This window comes from Carcharodon carcharias, chromosome 6 (assembly GCF_017639515.1).
Source record: "Carcharodon carcharias isolate sCarCar2 chromosome 6, sCarCar2.pri, whole genome shotgun sequence".
NCBI classification, from domain to species: domain Eukaryota; kingdom Metazoa; phylum Chordata; class Chondrichthyes; order Lamniformes; family Lamnidae; genus Carcharodon; species Carcharodon carcharias.
The window spans coordinates 193,635,190-193,654,090 of record NC_054472.1 but is presented as its reverse complement, the minus strand read 5'-3'; the positions used below and the strand labels follow the sequence as shown (position 1 = coordinate 193,654,090).

At 50.1% G+C, this 18,901-nt stretch overlaps 1 protein-coding gene across 1 annotated transcript in view; it reads left to right on the top strand.

Moving 5' to 3' along the window:
* Window positions 1-18,550: 18,550 nt before the first annotated feature.
* Window positions 18,551-18,901, top strand: part of fastk (Fas-activated serine/threonine kinase) — a 104,749-nt gene continuing 104,398 nt past the window's right edge. The window contains exon 1 of the mRNA XM_041190616.1: window positions 18,551-18,660. The gene's annotated coding sequence lies outside the window, so the exon portion shown is untranslated. The remainder of the gene's footprint in view (window positions 18,661-18,901) is intronic.

Here is an 18,901-nt window from a genome sequence, read left to right as displayed (position 1 = left end):
ACCCTCCGACAGTGCAGTGCTCCCTCAGTGCTGACCCTCCGACAGTGCAGTGCTCCCTCAGTGCTGACCCTCCGACAGTGCAGTGCTCCCTCAGTGCTGACCCTCCAACAGTGCGGCGCTGCCTCAGTGCTGACATATGTACAAACATACAAATTAGGAGCAGGAGTAGGCCACTCAGCCCCTCGAGCATGCTCCGTCATTCAATAAGATCATGACTGATCTGACTGTAACCTCAACACCATGTTCCTGTCTACCCCTAATATCCTTTCATCCTCTCGTTAATCAAGAATCTATCCAGCTCTGCCTTAAAAATATTCGAAGACTCTGCTTCCACTGCCTTTTGAGGAAGAGAGTTCCAAAGGCTCACTATCCTCTGAAAGAAAAAATATCACCTCATCTCTGTCTTAAATGAACGACCCATTTTTTAAAACAGTGATGTCCCCAATTCTCGATTCTCCCACAAGTGTAAACATCTTCTCCACATCCATCCTGTCAAAATCCTCCAACAGTGTGGCGTGACCTCAGTGCTGACCCTCTGACAGTGTAGCACTCCAACAGTACTGACCCTCCAACAGTGCTGACCCTCCGACAGTGCGATGCTGCCTCAGTGCTGAACCTCCGACAGTGCAGCACTCCCTCAGTGCTGCTCTGCCGACAGTGCGGCACTCCCTCAGTACTGATGCTCTGACAGCGTGGCACTGCCTCAGTACTGACCCTTCTACAGTGCGGCACTGCCTCGGTGCTGATCCCTCAATAGTGCGGAACTCGCTCAATGCTGACTTTCCAACAGTGTGGCACTCCCTCAGTGTTGAACTTCCGACAGTGCAGCACTCCCTCAATAAAGACCCTCCGACTCTGACAGTACAGCACCCCCTCAGTGCTGATCCTTTGACAGTGCAACATTCCCTCAGTCCTGACCTTCCTACAGTGCGGTGCTCCCTCAGTGCTGATCTCCCGGCAGTGCAGCGCTCCCTCCACTCGGACAGTACAGCACTCCCTCAGTGCTGACCTCCCGGCAGTGCAGCGCTCCCTCCATTCGGACAGTGCAGCGCTCCCTCAGTGCTGACCTCCCGGCAGTGCAGCACTCCCTCCACTCGGACGGTGCAGCACTCCCTCCTCTCGGACAGTGCAGCGCTCCCTCCACTCGGACAGTGCAGCGCTCCCTCCTCTCGGACAGTGCAGCGCTCCCTCCATTCGGACAGTGCAGCACTCCCTCCTCTCGGACAGTACAGCGCTCCCTCCACTCAGACAGTGCAGCACTCCCTCCTCTCGGACAGTGCAGCGCTCCCTCCACTCGGACAGTGCAGCGCTCCCTCCACTCGGACAGTGCAGCGCTCCCTCCTCTCGGACAGTGCAGCGCTCCCTCCACTCGGACAGTGCAGCACTCCCTCCACTCGGACAGTGCAGCGCTCCCTCCACTCGGACAGTGCAGCGCTCCCTCCACTCGGACAGTGCAGCGCTCCCTCCTCTCGGACAGTGCAGCGCTCCCTCCTCTCGGACAGTGCAGCGCTCCCTCCACTCAGACAGTGCAGCACTCCCTCCACTTGGACAGTGCAGCACTCCCTCCACTCGGACAGTGCAGCATTCTGTTATAACATGGCAGATGATATGTGCCAGACAGACCGAATTCACAAGGGAAACTTGGTCGTGCTATCACAACAGTTTTGCAAGTTGTGTTTTTTTTACTAGATGTGTGCACTGAATTCCGAAGTAATGAGTCCACCAAGACCTTTAGAGAATTTAAACATTAAACTAAAATATTTATTAACATAATGAAAGATTTCAAGCACATACATTAGACTACAATTACTTAACACCATAACTCCTAAAATCCCTAATTAACCTGACTCCCGGTTACACGCCACCTTTAAAGCAACAGTGCAAATTAGATTTTAGATTTAAAACAAAACCAGCACGTTAACACAATACCCACTTATGGCTTCCCCAACTTCAGTCACTTTACATCGTAGACTTATGCACCAATGGCTGGAGGCTTCTTGAAAACTGTTTCACACACTCCTGTTAGAATTTACATGGCCCTCACCTCACATAGCCTTTCATTCTCCTTTATATATGTTTCTCTCTTTTAATATGTAAATTCTATTGTTCCATATGTCTTTGAAATTGCATCTTCCTCTTAATATAAAAACTTTCATGTTGCCAATATTGTCAGTAACCTTCAGGAAAAATAAACACACTCCTTGGTCTTGCTTATCTGGCTAGTTGTAAACAGACTATTATCCCTTTGAAATCCAACAATCCCTTCATTTATCTAAAAAAATACAAATTCCCTTCACACCTCACATGCTAAGCCGGCATCTGTGTTTACTTCCATTGCTAACTTTTCCCTCTGGAAATCAAGTTTTTTCATTTCCAATTCTTTTTCCTTTTTGTTTGCCTCCAATTCAAGTTTCCTCAGTTCCTTTGCTTGTTCAAATTCAAGCTGCTTCATTTCTAACTGAAGTCTCACTACCTCCAGCTGTGACTCACTAGTGTCAGGTATTACTTCCAACTTTAAATGCTGTGCTATCACTTCAACTAATGTCTGCTATCTTTGCCCCTACAGGTAACCTCAACTGCAGCTTATCCGCCAACTCTGTTCATTTACCCTTATATACTTTTGTAACCCTGCGTTATATCTTCTACTTCCAAAAGGGTTTAGCCATTGATACAACCAATTTTGCAGTCTCACCGCTTAAAAAAAAATCGCACCAACTACAGAACTGAAAGTGCTTCTTGTACTCGTAATCTTAAGATTCACCAACTCCAAATCAATCAAGCAATATCAAATATATCCCGGATAAGCCCTCAATTGTGTTATGGCACAGCCGATGGTAAATGCTGAGCTGCTCAAATCCCAAAGGGAAACTTGAAACAACTACCACAACTGTTTTGCAAGTTGTATATTTCGATTTTCGTGTCTTGAATTCAGTGGTAATACCACTGAGTCTTATAGTTTCTTACAAAACTAAATTAAACCTTTATTAATAAAAAATGATTTTAAGCACATATAGGTTTACAAACTACTACTGTGATAGCTGCTAGCTCTCCTCATTAATCTAACTCCCAGTTACACCTCCATTAAGGCAACAGTAAAACACAGATGTAAACAGACCCAGGCAAAGTAACACATTACCCTGAACACTCAAATTCAAAGTGAGATTTCTTAACTTCAGTTCTTTGTAGACAGCAGCTTGAGGCTTAGATGATGGAGGCTTTTCACACTTCTGTTAGATCTTAAAATGCCTTCCCTTACACACAACCTTCTCTCCTTTATACATATTTTCCCCATTGAATGCAAATTCCCATTTTTTCTCACTATGTCTTTGAGACTTTACCTCTCTAATAATAAAAATCTATCATAGTACTAATTTTACCAGTAATCTTTGGGAAAAACCACATGCACACACACACTGTTTCTTAACAACTTCTGGCGAGGTGTAACATTTCATCCCCTCTCTTGAATTCAAGCCATTCTGGTTTATTGAAAAATGCAAATGTTCCCTTTACACCTCACATGGTAAAACTCCAGCCAAGTTTACCTATCTAACATTTCAAACCTAGCTTCTTTCCTTGATACATCAAAGCCTTCAGACCAACTGTCTCTAATTCAATTAACTCCTCCCCACCCCCCCCACACACAATTTCTACTTTACAATAAATTCCAATAACATTATGAAAATTATTATATCTTCTTGACACTTGTGACTCACTAGTTTCAGGTATCCCTTCCAACTGCACATGCTATGCTATCACTTCAACTATATTCAAGTTGGTGGTAGAGGCAGAAACTCTAAACCCTCTTAAAAAGTACCTGGATCTGCAACCTTAAGTGCTGTAAGCTGCAGGGCTATGGGCCGGGTGCAGGAAGGTGGGATTAGAAAGGGTACCTGGGTGTCCTCGGGCTGGCATGGACAAGATGGGCTAAATGGCCTCCTTCTGTGCTGTAACTTTTCTATGGTTCTATATCTGCTTTCTTTGTCCCTACAGGTAACCTCAACTGGAACTTATCCGCCAATTCTGTTAACTTACCTTTAGATACTTTTTTCAACCCCAGAGTTATATCTTCTACTTCCAAAAAACTTTTTAGCCATGGATACAGCCATTTTTGCAATCTCATCACTTTAAAATCCCTCACACCAAATCCTGAATTATTCTCATACTCGTAGCTTCAAGATTCACCAACTCCAAATCAATCAAGGGGTTTCAAATAGATAAAAACAAAAAACTGCGGATGCTGGAAATCCAAAACAAAAACAGAATTACCTGGAAAAACTCAGCAGGTCTGGCAGCATCGGCGGAGGTTCTGTTGAAGGGTCATGAGGACTCGAAACGTCAACTCTTTTCTTCTCCGCCGATGCTGCCAGACCTGCTGAGTTTTTCCAGGGTAATTCTGTTTTTGTTAAGGGGTTTCAAATGTCCCGCAAAGAGCCCCCAATTTTGTTATGACCACCTGGTGTGCACCAGGTGGACCAAATCCAGAAGGGAAACTTGGCCATGCTATCACAACAGTTTTGCAATTTGTAATTTTTTTTTTAACAAGACATGTGCACTGAATTCAGAAGTAATGAGTCCACCAAGTTCTTTAGGGCAGAATCTTCTGGTTGACGTGTGGGTGGTGGAGCCTGCACATCAGCACTTAAAATATCGCGTGAGTTTCCCGACATCAGTGCGTGGCATCGCCATATTTCGGTCAGTGGGTGCACAGAGCAGTGGGACACGCGCCCGCCATTAATTAAGGCCCTTAACTTGCCAATTGTTGAGGATTTTGAGGGGCCCGTGTGAACTTCGGCTTGGCGCACAGGCCCAATGGGCAGGTGGGTAGGAGATTTTTTATTAAAACCCATGCACTGGCGGGAGATGTGGACTCGGGGGTGGGGGGGGGGAGGTGTTCATGTTTTTCATGAAGTATTTAATGCAGAAAGTGTTTTAAACTTTGCCTGTGTGATTGTTAGCAGTTCCCATCGATTTCCAAGAGCTTTCTCTGTCCTTTGAAACCAGTCTGCAGACAGGAATCTTTATCGGGCCTATAGCTTTCCGGAGGCCTCCATTTAGCCTGGGTATGGGTTCTGACATCTCCACTGGAGGCAGCTCCTCTGAGGAGGAAGGGAGGGATAGAATAAGGAGGAGGCCAGGAATGGACAATCAGCCTCCAGGGGAGCCACCTTTGGGAGGACAGGCACAGGCACAAGGGGCGCAGGGCCAAGAGGTTGTCCAAGGTTGAAGGGGCTGCAGAAGATGCCACTATCCTGCTGCCAGGGTTTACAGGCAGCAAAGCAGCTACCTCATGTCTGAGGTGCAGTATCGAAGGAGGCTCCGACTGTCAAGAGAAACAGTCAACTACATCTGTCAGATGATTGGGCCTGAGATCTCCCCTAACTGTGTGGGTGGACACCCTATGCCAGTGGCTCTGAAACTCACAGCTGCCCTCAACTTCTACGCCTCTGGCTCCTTCCAGGGCTCGGTGGGTGATCTTTGTGGTGTCTCCCAATCAGCTGTCCACACTTGTGTCAAGCAGGTTACAGACGCTCTGTTCAGACGGGCATTGACCTTCATCCACTTCCACTGGGACCAGGCAAGTCAGACACAGTGAGCCAGAGGCTTCGCAGCCATCGCTGGCTTCCCCCGTGTCCAGGGTGCTATAGACTGTACACATGTGGCCATCAAGGCGCCAGCAGGTGAGCCCAGTGCCTTCGTCAACAGGAAGGGCTTCCACTCCATGAACGTGCAGATAGTGTGTGACCACAGGATGCTGATTCTACAAGTCTGTGCAAGGTACCCAGGCAACTCCCACGACCCCTACATCCTCAGACACTCCCAGGTGCCGGGGCTCTTCAGTGCTCCAGCCCGGCTGGATAGATGGCTGCTGGGTGACAAGGGCTATCCCCTCAGAAGGTGGCTCATGATGTCTCTCCACCATCCAAGATCAGAAGCTGAGCAGCGGGACAATAGGAGCCTCCACAAGGGCTGTGGTGGAGAGAGCCATCGGTCTTCTCAAGATGCGCTTCTGTTGCCTGGACCGTTCAGGGGGCTCACTCCAGTACCCCCTAGATCACGTCTCTGTGATAGTGGTATCATGCTGCGCTCTCCACAATCTTGCGCTGGAAAGGGGGGATGCAGTTGAGGATGAAGACCTTGACGCCCTGGATGAGGCTGCATATGATGAATCCAGCAGTGTCTCAGAGGATGAGGAAGCACAGGGCGATGATGAGGGGCAGCACGATAACCCGCTACTACACCAAGGAGGCAGGGACACCCGGGACAATTTAATCCAACGAACCTTCAGCTAGCTCCACACACATGGATCAGCAGGAGCAGCATTGCCTGGAACTTCCACATGTGGCACTCGGGTGCTACATCTTCCACCTCATCAGCTGCAACTAAGGGCTGAGTACAGAAACATCAATGTCCACTCAAACACTCAAGAGATGTCTGTGAAACATACAAATGCAGCACAAAGGAAACACCCTCAGCCCTGGTCAGAAAAGTGGACTTTATTCTTTCCAACATAAAACGGAAACGTCTCTATGACAAACATAACTATTTGTTCCCTAATCTAGGGCCAACACAAAATCACCAGTGACATATCCGTGGAGTGCCTAATGTGCCTTATGTTTATGTCTGTGGGTGCTATGTCTTGGTGCTGCCCCATCGCTCGGAGTGGTTTGTGAGACAGCCTGCTGACTCTGCTGTCCTGTTGCCTGTTGGCTCGATGACCTTGGCGGCCATCCTCTGGCCTGTGAAGCCTATGATGGCCCAGCCTGGGAGGGAATGGCCAGTTCCAGAGCTGGCACCTCCCCAATTGTCGCAGCCTCAACGGATGCAACGGTCACTGGCAAAGGGGCGGAGGAGCTGCTGCCCTCATCCGGAGCGCCCTGAGAGGAGCTCACAGTGATGACAGGCAGCTGCTGCACCGACATGAGGTCACATTGGACCTCCCCACTCACCACAGATGGATGGGCACCGAGTGGCAACACTTGGGGCCCAGGAGATTTCCCACATTCCCACATTACGCTCTGACCTGTGGCCACTAGCGCTGTGAGGGCTGCAGGTCAGAGCGTAACCCAATCAGAAGAGTCTCCATCTGATCGAAGCCCCTCTCCATGAGAGTCGCCAATCTCTCTGGAGGAAGCCTGAAGCTCTGTCCTGAGGTTCATGCCTTCACTGACACTCTGCCTGGACTCCTCCACCACAGAGCCAACTGAAACACACCCTCATGCAACCCTGCCAGATGCTCCCACGCACCCGGCCGCTTGTCTTGCAGCTGCTGCATTGGTGACATCTCCAGAGGCACATCATCACTGCCGGACTCAGCATGTGCCTGGTCCCCTGCAATCCTCTGGCTGCTGGTGCTATCGGCACTCTCTGTCCCTGCCATCTCCTCCAGTGATTGCCCTCTCCACTGTGCCCCGGGACACCAGCCGACATTATATTCCCCACTGAAGTGTTTGTTGCTGCGCTGGTGCCTGGCTGGCTGAAATGATGTGTTGCACGTCTTGGGCTGCGGTATCTCTGGCCGTGGCCATGTGGTGGTGATGCTGAAATTAACAACAAGGACAGTGCATCAGTTAGCGTTCAGTCAGTAACACCTTTCATCCCTTTCCCCCCCAGCCTCATAAGTTGCTCACCCTTCAAGACCCTAAGGAGACGAACATTGGTGGGGTGGTAAATAGTCAAGAGGAGGCCCAAACATTACACACGCACACACACAGGCTGGTCAGATGGCCTCAGGAATGTCACATGGAATGTTATGTGGTATTGGAGTGAGGAGAGTGCAGAGGTTCCTAACTTGGATGCATCCTGGCCTGGAGAGTTGGAGTGATGAGGAAACATTGCAAACACTTGCGACATTTGCCGTGGAGCACAGGAGATTGACAGGTCACATTATTGATCTTCATACCATTATGAGGGGCATAGACCGGGTAGACACAAGGCAACATTTCCCCTTGCTGCAGGGATGACTAACGTGGGGGCATTTATTTAGTTGAGTGCCATGAGGTTGACAAATGAATTGCTGAGGAGCTTTTGGACAGAGTAATGTGGGACGCAGTGGCTGAAAGGGTGGTGGAGGTACAAACCCTACTAAGATGCAATAAGTCTTTGGCTGTGCAGCAGCAATGCCATGGCATGTTAGACCATGGGAATAGTGGTCACAAATGGGATAAGGCGACTTTGGAAGGTGCTAGAGACACGATTCCTCAAGGGAATGAGGGACCTTTGTGTATGACCCACACGTCAGAGTGTCTCAGCCTGTGAATGAGCAGTGTTGCTGCATTAACGATTGCAGCAACTATCAGTGGTTTGGATGGTAGGGAGACAGAGTGGATGGGACTGTGGACCTCAAATACCTGGCCGCTGCACCCCAGCCTCGCTGACACCAGCCCCCCTGGCCTCCTGCCTCCTCCCCAGCTCCATAGCCTGCTCATTATAGGTGCTGAGGTGCTGGAGCACGGTGTGCCCACCACAGTCCTCTGGCACTCCCTTTGATTGTGCGCAGTTTTTGCCTGCAGAACTGAGAAGAGCATTTATTGGGGCTGATCGCTCATGTACTCTGCACGCGCATGCCGCACCCCAACCACAGTGGCCCATCTGAGGCCTCCAGCGGCTCCTGTCCACACAACTGGTGATCAGTCCCCAGAAGATAGTACGGCTGCTCCCAACGCCCTCCCCCAACGGCCACCTTGGACACATTCGGCGTCCATCACTTTGAATAACACAGGGGTCTTAGTGCCCATGGCAAGGAGGCGCAACTGGGTGTGGTGCCAAGGCCAGCAGATGGCTCTTGGCCACGACACCTTGAGGCTCCCCTTGCACCATCTCATCACTACCAATAAGACATGTATTGGAGTTCTGAGTATGTGTCGAGCTGCCTCCCCTGCAGGTTGCCCCCAGACTACTCAAATGCCACAAAGATCAACATATGCTGTGGGGAGAACCCATCTTCTCCTCAACCACCAAGGCTGATGTAAGCATGGTCACTACCTGTTTGCCCACCCAGCGTGTGCCAAATGCCCAATGCAGTAACGATACTAAGACGTGGGGGGGCTCAAAGGCTAAGGACACCCGCTGGGTCAAACGGCCAAGGCCGACATGGTCCTCACCCATCCAGAGCGCAGCAAATCATTGAAGCACTTGTGGCACTGCGTTCAGGTGCGCCACACATCGTCATGGGAGCTTACAGCGTCACCCACCTCCTCCCACGCCTGCCTGGTGACATGGGGAGCCCTCCTCCTCCCATCCTCCGGATACAAAATATCCCCGACGGCTGGACACCTCTTGGAGGAGGACAGCAAGGCAGACATCTGAGAACCGAGGGGCACAGTGACCCCCCCCTCCTGCTGGCCTCTCCTGCAGCCTGCCCCCCTCCTCCTCCTGCTCCTCCTGATCTCTGAGAGCAGCCTCTCTCTCTCTTCGAGTGGCCATGGTTCACTGCCTCAAGGAGGCCGCCTGGTTGCTCTTTATACAGACTGCCGGTTCCCCATTGGACGCCCAGCTCCGTGACTATTTTCCTGTTCTACACGGGAGTCGCTAACCTGCTGAGCGGGACTTAATTGACCCGCCCGCGCAAACTGGCAGCGCGGCCATGTCGGTGGTGGCAAATTGGCTGCCCGCTCACCGCCAAGTTGGTCAGACCTGCCCACCCATCAAGAGCAAAATTCTGCCCTTAGAGATTTTTAAACATTAAACTAAATTATCTATTAACAAATGATTTCAAGCACATATATAAGACTAGAATTACTTATTATAACAACTCCTAAAATTCCCAATTAACCTGACTCCCAGTTACACACCTTTAAGGCAACAAAAAATAGATTTTAGATTTAAAACAAAAACAAAAATAGCCTGATCCCTGGTTAGATCAACAACATATTGTTCTAGGCAACTGTCCCGAATATGCTCAATGAATTCTTGCTTATGGCTACCTCTGCCAATTTGATTTTCCCAGTTTATATGAAGATTAAAATCACCCATGATTAATGTACAGCCTTATCTACATGTCCTCATTATATCCTGATTTATTCTCTGCCCTACAGTATAGATACTGTCAGGGGGCCTATAGACTACTCCTACTAGTGTCTTCTTCCCCTTGTTATTTCTTACCTCCTCCCATATGGATTCTACATCTTCCGATCCAAGATCATTTCTTGCTATCGTGCTTATTCCATCTCGTACTAACAAAGCTACCCCACCACCCTTTCCTTCCTGCCTAAGGTTTCAAAAAGTCACATACCCCTGAATATTTAGTTCCCAGCTTTGATCTCCTTGTAACAGTGTCTCCGTGATGGCTATAAGATCATACCCATTAATCTCTATTTGTGCCATTATTTCATTTATTTTGTTCCGAATACTACGTGCATTTAAGGAAAGAGCCAATAATTTTGCTATTTTACCATTTTTTCCCCCTTTGACCCTATTTGCCTGTCACACTCTGGTTATCATTACCTAAATAGCTGCCCTGCAATGCTGCCATGTCCTTTTGCTTTTTAAGCCTACGTATTCCCTCTCCACAACCCTCCTCCAATCTATTTAGTTTAAAGTTCTTTCTACAACCCTAATTATTCTATTCGCCAGGACAATGGTCCCAGGACAGTTCAAGTGAAGCCTGCCCCACCGGAACAGCTCCCTTCTACCCCAATACTGGTGCCAGTGCCCATTGAACTGAAACCCATTCCTCCTACACCAGTCTCTGAGCCATGCATTTAACTCTTTGACTTTATTTACCCTATGCCAGTTTGCCCGTGGCTCAGGTTGTAATCCTGAGATTATTACCTTGGAGATTCTGCTTTTTAATTTAGCTCCTAACAGTTCAAATTCTTTCAGCAGAACATCCTTTCCAATCCCATCAATGTTGTTGGTACCAATGTGGATAATGACAACTGGATCCCTCCCCTCCCACTCCAAGTTCCTCTCCAACCCTGAGGAGGTGTCCTTAACCCCGGCACCGGGCAGGCAACACAGCCTTCAGGACTCATGCTCATGGCTGCAGAGAACAGTATCTATCCCCCTAATTATCCTGTCCCCTACCACCACTACGTTCCTATTTCCTATGGTCAGTTCGCTCATCCTCCCTGCAGTCTCCGCTCTCTTGCAGTATAATGTGGATAAATGTGAGCTTATCCATTTTGGTAGCAAAAACAGGAAGGCAGATTATTATCTGAATGGCTATAAATTGAGAGAGAGGAATGTGCAACGAGACCTGGGTGTCCTTGTACACCAGTCGCTGAAGGTAAGCATGCAGGTGCAGCAGGTGGTAATGAAGGCAAATGGTATGTTGGCCTTCATAGCGAGAGGATTCGAGTACAGGAACAGGGATGTCTTGCTGCAATTGTACAGGGCCTTGGTGAGAACATACCTGCAATATTGTGTGCAGTTTTGGTCTCCTTACCTGAGGAAGGATGTTCTTGCTATAGACGGAGTGCAGTGAAGGTTTACCAGACTGATTCCTGGGATGGTGGGACTGACATATGAGGAGAGATTGAGTCGGTTAGGATTATATTCGCTGGAGTTCAGAAGAATGAGGGGGGATTTCATAGAAACCTATAAAATTCTAACAGGACTAGACAGGGTAGATGCAGGAAGGATGTTCCCCATGGTGGGGGAGTCCAGAACCAGGGGTCACAGTCTGAGGATACGGAGTAGACCATTTAGGACTGAGATGAGGAGAAATTTCTTCACCCAGAGAGTGGTGAGCCTGTGGAATTCACTACCACAGAAAGTAGTTGAGACCAAAACATTGTGTGTTTTCAAGAAGGAGTTAGATATAGGGGGAGAAAGGGATCAAAGGATATGGGGAGAAAGCGGGAGCAGGTTATTGAGGTGGATGATCAGCCATGATCATAATGCATGGCGGAGCAGGCTCAAAGGGCCGAATGGACTACTCCTGCTCCTATTTTCTATGTTTCTATGTCCACACAGCTTGCAAGAACCTCGTGACTGTTGGACAATTGCAGGGGCCAAGGCTTCTTGAATGCTCCTCCCTGGCTCTCCCTACCTCACACGCTCCTCTCCCTGATCACAGACCAAGTTTGAATGACCTAATCTGAGGGGCGTGACCGCCTCCTGGGGCAAAGTGTCCAGGTAACTTTCCCCCTCCCTGATGTGACGCAATATCTGCAGCTCAGACTCCAGCTCCTTAGCTCGGATCTGAAGTTCCTCGAGCTGCAAACACTTACTCCAGATGTGTTCGCTCTGGATCACCTTGGTGCCCAGCAGCTCCCACATGCTGCAGCAGCAACACAACAGCCATCCTGCCATCGCTATCATATTTTATTTAACGTATTAATTAATTTCTAGTATCCCTGCTCTTTACACTTGAAGAATCCCCCACACTTTACACTTCATTGTAATTAATTTTTTACACTAGTACCGATCTTATAGTTAACAAGTTATTTCTAAGAAAGAGAGAGACCATAAAAGACTAGAGATCTAAACACAAACTAAAGACACTCCTTTCACTTTAAAGACTGGAAATACTCACCAATCCTACCCACCAATCAGCTGCTTTCCCTGCACTCATGTCACGTTATGGTTCGTGATGTCACACCGCTGCTGGTCTCACGTGAAAATCTCCCCGCTCTTTTTAAAATGAAGTCTCCCCACTCTCTGCGCTCTTTTTAAAATGAACTCTCCCCATGCTCCACATTCTTTTTTAAATGAAGTCTCCCCGCTCCTTTCAAAATGAAGTCTCCCCGCTCTCTTTAAAACGAAGTCTCCCCGCTCTCTTTAAAATGAAGTCTCCCCGCTCTCTTTAAAATGAAGACTCCCCGCTCTCTTTAAAATTAAGTCTCCCCGCTCTCTTTAAAATGAAGACTCCCCGCTCTCTTTAAAATGAAGTCTCCCCGCTCTCTTTAAAATGAAGACTCCCCGCTCTCTTTAAAATGAAGACTCCCCGCTCTCTTTAAAATGAAGTCTCCCCGCTCTCTTTACAATTAAGTCTCCCCGCTCTCTTTACAATTAAGTCTCCCCATTCTCTTTACAATTAAGTCTCCCCACTCTCTTTAAAATTAAGTCTCCCCGTTCTCTTTACAATTAAGTCTTTCCGCTCTCTTTACAATTAAGTCTCCCCACTTGACGCATCCTTTTTAAATTGAGCTCTCTCCGCTCTTTTTATAATGAACTATCCCTGGTCTCTGCAGTTTTTTTTAAATGAAGTCTCCCCGCTCCTTTAAAAATGAAGTCTCCCCAGTCTTGGCGCTCTCTTTAAAATCAATTCTCCCCGCTCTCTTTAAAATGAAGTCTCTCCGCTCTCTTTACAATTGTCTCTCCGCTCTCTTTACAATTGTCTCTCCGCTCTCTTTACAATTAAGTCTCCCTGCTCTACGCACTCTTTTTAAATTGAGCTCTCCCCGCTCTTTTTATAATGAACTATCTCCGCTCTCCACAGTTTTTTTAATTGAAGTCTCCTTGCTGAAGAGTGCAGGAGGTACTCCTTGAAGAGTACAGGAGGGCATGCCAGGAGCAGCACCAAGCATACCTAAAAATGAGGCGTCACCCTGGTGAGGCTATAACACAGGACTACTTTCGTGCCAAACAGCATAAGCAGAAAGTGATACAGAGCTAAGCAATTCAAGAACCAATGGATCAGATCTAAGCTCTGCAGTCCTGCCACACCCGGTTGTGAATGGTGATGGACAATTAAACAACTCGCTGGAGGAGGAGGCTCCACAAATATCCCCATCCTCAATGGTGGGGGAGCCCAGCACATCAGTGCAAATTATAAAGCTGAAGCATTTGCTACAATTTGCAGCCAAAAGTGTCAAGTGGATGACCCATCTCGGCCTCCTCCGGAGATCCCCAGCATCACAGATGTCAGTCTTCAGCCAATTCGAATCACTCCACGTGGTATCAAGAAACAGCTGAAGGCACTGGATATGGGCCCTGACAATATTTCGGCAATAGTCCTGAAGATTTGTGCTCTAGAACTTGCCGCACCCAAGCCAGGCGTTCAAAAGAGGGTGTAAGGATAAGCCCAGCAATTACAGACCAGTCAGTTTAACCTCAGTGGTGGGCAGGATTCTAGAAACAATTATTCGGGAAAGAATTAGTAGTCACATGGAAAACTGTGGGTTGATTATGAAGAGCCAGCTTCCCCTGAGGGGAAATCATATTTAACTAACTTCCTGGAGTGTTCTGAAGAGATAAAGGAGAGGGGTGATGAGGGTAACGCTGTAGATGTGGTGTACATGGACTTCCAAAAGGCATTCGATACAGTGCCACACAACAGACTTGTAAGAAAAGTTACAGCTCATAGAATAAAAGAACATAAGAAATAGGAACAGGAGTAGACCATTCGGCCCCTCGAACTTGCTCTGCCATTCAATAAGATCATGGCTGATCACCTTGTGTTTCAGTTTCCACATTCCCATCTACCCCGATAACCTCTGATACCCTTGCCTAACAGGAATCCATCTACTACTGTCTTAAAAGTATTCAATGACCCCCACCTCCACCACCTTCTGAAGCAGAGAGTTTCAAAGTCAGACAACCCTCAGAGAGAAAAAAATTCTCCTCACCTCTGTCCTAAAAGGGTGACCCCTAATTTTAAAACAGTGCCCCCCCCCACCCCTGCCACCCCCCCCAGTTCTGGACTCATCCATAAGACATAAAAAACATCCTTTCCACATCCACCTTGTCAAGGCCGTTCAGGATCTTGTGTACTTCAATCAATCACCCCTCACCCTTCTAAACTCCAGTGGAAACAAGCCCAGTCTGTCCAACCTTTCCTCATAGGACAACCCACTCATTCCAGGTATCAATCTAGTAAACCTCCTCTGAACCACCTCCAACGCATTTACATTCTTCATTAAATAAGGAGAGCAAAACTGCCCACAGTATTTGAGTTGCGGTCTCACCAATGTCCTGTATAACTGAAGCATAAGATCTTTACTTTTATATTCAATCCATCTCGTAATAAAGGATAGCATTCCATTAGCCTTCTTAATTACTTGCTGTAACTGCATACTAACTTTTTGTGACTCATGTACTCGAATGCCTAGATCCCTCTGCACCTCAGAATTATGCAGCCATTCTCCATTTAAATATTACACTGATTTTTTTGTTCTTCCTGCCAAAGTGAACAACTTCACACTTCCCACATTAAACTCCATTTGCCAGATCTTTGCCCACTCACTCAACCTATCTATATCCACCTGCAACCTCCTCATGTCCTCTTCACAACATACTTTCCTACCTGTCTTTGTGTCATCTGCAAATTTAGCTACCATGTCTTCACACCGCTTATCTAAGTCACTGATGTAAATCATAAAAAGGGACAGTAGCAACATGGATGCAACATTAGCTGAGCAATAGGATTAATGGTCAATGGATATTTTTCAGCTGGAGGAAGGTTTGTGGTGGGGTTCCCCAGGAGTCGGTATTGGGATCCTTGCTTTTTCCAATAAATAATAACGAGCTAGATCTTGGTATGCAGGGGACAATTTCAAAGTTTGCAGATGACACGAAAATCAGAAGCATTGTAAACTGTGAGGAGGACAGTATAGAACTTCAAGAGGACATAGAAGAGTTGGTAGAGTGGGCAGAAAGGTGGCAAATGAAGTTCAATGCGAAGAACTGTGAGAGGTGATGGATTTTGGTAGGAAGAACATGGAGAGACAAAATAAAATATATAATACAATTTTTAAGGGGATGCAGGAGCAGAGGGACCTGGATATATATGTGCATAGATCATTGAAGGTAGAAGGATAGGTGGAGAGAGCAGTTAATAAAGCATAAAGTATATTGGGATTTATTAATATGGGCATAGAGTACAAGGTCAAGGAGTTTTGCTGAACTTATATAAGACACTTGTTTGACCTCAGCTGAAGTATTGTGTACAGTTCTAGGTGCCGCTTTATAGGAAGGATGTGAACACATTGGAGTGTGTTCAGAAGAGGTTCCAGGAATTGGTTCCTAGGATGAGAAATTTCAGTTATAAAGATAGATTGGACAGGGTGGGACTGTTCTCCTTGGAGAGGAGAAGGCTGAGAGGTGATTTGATAAGGGGTACTCAAAATCTGGATAGGTCTGGATAGAGTAAATAGGGAGCAACTGTTCTTACTTGTAAAAGGGTCAAGAACAAGAGAACAAAAATTTAAAGTGATTTGCAAAAGAAGCAAATGTGATGTGAGAAAAAACTTTTTCACACAACGAGTGGTTCGAGTCTGGAATGCATGGCCTGGAAGTGTGGTGGAGGCAGGTTCAATCGAGGCATTCAAGAGGACATTAGATGATTATTTAAATAGAAACAATGTGCAAGGGGACAGGGAAAAGCCAGGACAATGGCATAAAGTTTATTCCAAGAGCCGCTGCAGACACGATGGGACAAGTAGTCTCCTTTTGCATCATAATAGTTCTGGAATTCTGTGAGCTACAACATTGGCATCTACCTGGCAATGTTGAAAATTGCCCAGGAATGCCACGTCGATAACAAGCAGGACAAATCCAACCCGACCAATTAAGCCCCCCATCAGTCTACTCTTGATCATCAGTAAAGTGATGGAAGGTGTCATCAACAGTGCTATCAAGTGACACTTGCTTAGCAATAACCTGCTCACTGACACCCAGTTTCGGTTCTGCCAGGATCACTCAGATTCTGACCTCATTACAGCCTTGGTTCAAATATGGACAAAAGAGTTGAACTCCCCAGGTGAGGTGAGAGTGACTGCCCTTGACATCAAGGCTGCATTTGACTGAGTGTGGCAAAACTGGAGTCAATGGGAATCCGGGGAAAAACTCTCCGCTGGTTGGAGTCATACCTAGCACAAAGGAAGATGGTTGTGGTTGTTGGAGGTCAGTCATCTCAGCTCCAGGACATCACTGCAGGAGTTCCTCAGGGTAGTGTCCTCGGCCCAACCATCTTCAGCTGCTTCATCAATGACCTTCCTTCCATCATAAGGTCAGAAGTGGGGATGTTCGCTGATGGTTGCACAATGTTCAGCACCATTCACGACTCCTCAGATACTGAAGCAGTCCATGTCCAAATGCAGCAAGACCTGGACAATATCCAGGCTTGGGCGGACAAGTGGCAAGTAACATTCATGCCACACAAGTGTCAGGCAATGACCATCTCCAACGAGAGAGAATCCAATCATCTCCCCTTGATGTTCAATGGCATTATCATCACTGAATCCCCCACTATCAACATCCTGGGGGTTACCATTGAACAGAATCTGAATTGGACCAGCCATATAAACACTGTGGCTACAAGAGCAGGTCAGAGGCTAGGAATCGTGCAGCAAGTAACTCACCTCCTGACTCCCCAAAGCCTCAGCGTCGACCCTCCACCGATGCCGCCCCTCCCTCAGTGCCGACCCTCCGGCACCCCCACCCCCACCAGCGCCGAACACCCGCCCTCCCCCCTCAGCGCCCCCCCCCCCCCGCCCCCACCCCCTCCCTCAGAGCCCACCCCCCGCCCGCACCCCCCTCAGCTCCCCCCGCCGCCCCCGCTCCCCTCCTTCAGAGCCCACCCCCCACCCCCTTCAGCGCCCACCCCCCCAGCCCCCACCCCTTGCCACCCAGTCCCCACCCCTGCCCCTCCCTCAGCGCCCACTCCCCGCCCCCTCCCTCAGCACCCCCCCACCCCCCAGCGCCCCCGCCCCCTCCCTCAGCGCCCTCGCCACCCCCTCAGCACCCACCCCCCCATCACCCACCCCCCCCCGCCCCCTCCCTCTGCAACACCCCCCCGCCCCCTCCCTCAGCGCCCACCCCCCCGCCCCCTCCCTCAGTGCCCACCCCCCCGCCCCCTCCCTCTGCACCCACTCCCCGCCCCCTCCCTCAGTGCCCTCGCCACCCCCTCAGCGCCCTCGCCACCCCCTCAGCACCCACCCCCCCATCACCCACCCCCCCGCCCCCTCCCTCTGCACCCACCCCCCCCGCCCCCTCCCTCAGCGCCCTCGCCACCCCCTCAGCACCCACCCCCCCATCACCCACCCCCCCATCACCCACCCCCCGCCCCCTCCCTCAGTGCCCTCGCCACCCCTTCAGCGCCCTCGCCACCCCCTCAGTACCCACACCCCCATCACCCACCCCCGCCCCCTCCCTCAGCGCCCACCCCCCCGCCCCCTCCCTCAGTGCCCACCCCCCCGCCCCCTCCCTCTGCACCCACTCCCCGCCCCCTCCCTCAGTGCCCTCGCCACCCCCTCAGCGCCCTCGCCACCCCCTCAGCACCCACCCCCCCATCACCCACCCCCTCGCCCCCTCCCTCTGCACCCACCCCCCCCGCCCCCTCCCTCAGCGCCCTCGCCACCCCCCTCAGCACCCACCCCCCCATCACCCACCCCCCGCCCCCTCCCTCAGTGCCCTCGCCACCCCTTCAGCGCCCTCGCCACCCCCTCAGTACCCACACCCCCATCACCCACCCCCGCCCCCTCCCTCAGTGCCCCCGCCCACCCCCACCCCCCCCCCCCCAGCTCTCAGCCTCAGCCCCGCCCCCTCAGCCCCGCCCCCTCAGCCCCGGCCCCTCTGATTGGCCGCCGTTTTCCGGATTGGATGCGGCGTGGGCGCGCACGTCCTGAGCGCGTTGTGTCCGGGGGCGCGCACGGGGCGCGCCTGGCCCCGGGAGCCGGGAGCGCGCGGTCCCGGGAGCTGGTGGAAGCGCCGCCGGCCGCAGGAACAGGAGGAGCCGCGGCTTCAGGCCGGGCCCAGCGGGGCCTCCCGGACAATGTGAGTGGGGAGCGGGGCCGGGGACACGGGGACACCGGCTGGAAAGGGAATCGAGACCGGGGGGCGGCTCCCTGTGGCCTAATGGGGGGGTGGGGGGGGAGAGGGGGAGGGGGTGAGGGAGAGGGGGAGAGGGGGAGAGGGAGAGAGGGGGTGGGGTAGACGGAGAGTGAGAGGGGGAGAGGGGGAGAGGGGGAGGGGGAGAGGGAGAGAGGGAGAGGGGGAGAGGGAGAGAGGGAGAGGG